Raw genomic sequence first — 2,605 nt, 5'->3', positions numbered from 1 at the left:
TTTCTCAAAACAAAAACAGAAACCAGCAAACAAAAGCACAAGACAAAAATTCCAACACACACACACACACACACACACACACACAAATTGTGGATTTTAATTTTTCTGACCGACTGTTCCTCCCCGTGATACTCTCAGAGATATCATCGGAGACAACTGTTTGTCGCTTTGCCACCAGGCATCAATTGCAGATAGCTTCTTGGTTAGGGTGGGACTCCATACCCACTTACCCATCTCAGCACTGGGACTCTGTCCGTCTCAAACCTGTGTAGGTGTTGTGTATGTTGCCATAGTTGCTGTGGTTATGTGCATTGTTCTGTAATTTCCTGGAAGATGCTGTTTCCTAGGAGTCCTCTATCACCTCTGGCTCCTACTCTCTTTCTGCCTCCACAGATGACCGCACAGATGACTGGGCCTGTATAGTTGACTAAGTATTCCTTTTAGATCGAGTGATACAAGTTCACTCTCTGCACATTGTCCAGTTGTGGGTCACTGTAGATTGAGATTAACTCCGATCTAATGTAAAAGAATGATGTGGGTTGAACAATTGGCTGATCCACAGGTAAAACGGTATGTGGTTAGACATCATTCCATTGCTGTGTTTCTTTAGCATATTTACTAGTATTAGACGTCCCCCTGAGATCACCACTGAGCAAATCACAGGCTCTTCTGAACGTTAACGGTGCCAGGGACAGAGTGCACCTTAAATCCTAAAGGAAGTTTGGGTTTTGTTGTTTTTAAAAAAAGTTACCAAATATCAAAATAACATCATATACTTTAATATTTTTAATATGAAAATTAATGGGAGTGTTTAATTTATTAATTTATTTCTATATATGTCTTTTCTTCAAATGATGGTAGTAGGTTTACAAGAGGTTTTTTTGATAACTAGGATATTATCTATTGTGATATCGTCTGACAAACATTAAAGTTTATAATTTCTTTGTGTGTTGTAGTACAAGAAGGATTACACTTTTTTTTTTCAGTATCAAAGGAATAGAAAGGATTAGATCCATCACCTGACTTCAAAGTTAATACTCAGACCACATGTTGCTCATACCTTTAATCCTACCTATTGTGAATCTAAAGAAAGGGACCAGCCAAGCATGTGAGTACAGCCTGATGCACAAAGTGGCTTCAAACAGAATTTGGAATACAGACTGAGATCTAACCCCACACCAAACTGCATAACTGTGAGAATTTAAGGAAACCTGTGTACTCCACACAGGAACCTAATAAACGTTTCTTTCTTTCATTTTTCCCCATGATTCTTCTTTCTATCCTGATTAAAACAGAATGCTAATTCAGGACCCAACCCAAGAAAGGTAGAGAGAGGGTTGTTTTGTTTGTTTGTTTGTTTGTTTGTTTGTTTTTTAAATTAAACTATATCATGTGGGAGGTGAGAAAATATTTGGAAACATGTCCATAAATATGAAACAGGAATGTCTGTACAAGAGAAAGACACATGCAGTTTGAGAACATCATATTGAGGAAGGCTTGGCGATAGGGGATACAGCACTTGGTCATAATGAATCCACAGAATAGAAGCAGAGAGAAGGGAACAGCACTCACTCCTCACTGGCTTTCCCTTCTTAATAATCTGGGAGCACTGCTCATTGGATATTGCTGGTCACATTCAGGGACTTCTTTCTCAGTCACATTTCTGTAAAGGCAAACCCAACCTGGTCTCTCTTAGTTGATTCTAAATCATTTTAAGTTAAAATTGATTATTACTCACCGGAGAAACTAAAACAATATATCATTTGGCAAAAATCATTAGGCAAAAATTGTTTAAATTACGAAGCATTAAACTAACCAAACTTAGCTTTTCAATCTATTATGAAATTTTTCCAGTTTAGAGTCATAAAAGCTAGCAGATGAATTGGTTAAAAGCACAGGTTTACAGAAATATGTAAACATAATCAATCTATTTTATTAATCAGACATATTCAGTGTTACAATAGGTAAAATTATTCAATCATTAATAAATGTGATATCAAATGTAATCTATGAATCTTAATGTGTTTCAACAAGTGAACTAGATATTATTTTTATAATAGGAATCCTATAGTCTCAAATATGAACCATATAAATATGTATTTGAGTGCTGCTCTTATTTTTGCTGTTGCTTTTATTTTATTTAAGATATATCTAAATTTTTTGAGTTTATGCTATAACCACATCATTTTCATTCTCCCTTTCATCCATCCAAACTCTCACATTTACATCTCCTTGCTCCTTTAACTTATGTATTCGGAATAATGTGAAGAGGAATTTTGGGAACTAAATTTCCCTCTCTATGAAGAATATCTATGAATATAACTATATCTGCACTTAGATATAGTATAAGAATATACCTTTGAAGTTAAAGGGCAATGGCTTGGGGATAACAAATAGAATAGAATGATGGATAAATACAGCTATTGTTAAGAATGGTTTTATAGGGGCTGGGGACTTAGCTCAGTGGTAGAGCGCTTACCTAGGAAGCGCAAGGCCCTGGGTTCGGTCCCCAGCTCCGAAAAAAAGAACCAAAAAAAAAAAAAAAAAAGAATGGTTTTATAATGCAAATTCTACATTTCCTACAACAACTTATCTTAACTTAAAA

At 35.5% G+C, this 2,605-nt stretch overlaps 1 long non-coding RNA gene across 1 annotated transcript; it reads left to right on the top strand.

Moving 5' to 3' along the window:
* The first annotated feature begins 335 nt into the window (after positions 1-335).
* LOC134482013 (uncharacterized) lies at positions 336-1,260 on the top strand. Its single transcript, XR_010058023.1, has 2 exons — positions 336-570; positions 987-1,260. It is a non-coding gene; the product is annotated as an uncharacterized LOC134482013 (long non-coding RNA).
* The last annotated feature ends 1,345 nt before the right edge of the window (positions 1,261-2,605 follow it).

Source organism: Rattus norvegicus, chromosome 15 (genome assembly GCF_036323735.1).
Source record: "Rattus norvegicus strain BN/NHsdMcwi chromosome 15, GRCr8, whole genome shotgun sequence".
Lineage (NCBI taxonomy): Eukaryota > Metazoa > Chordata > Mammalia > Rodentia > Muridae > Rattus > Rattus norvegicus.
This window is presented reverse-complemented; position numbering and strand designations above follow the sequence as displayed.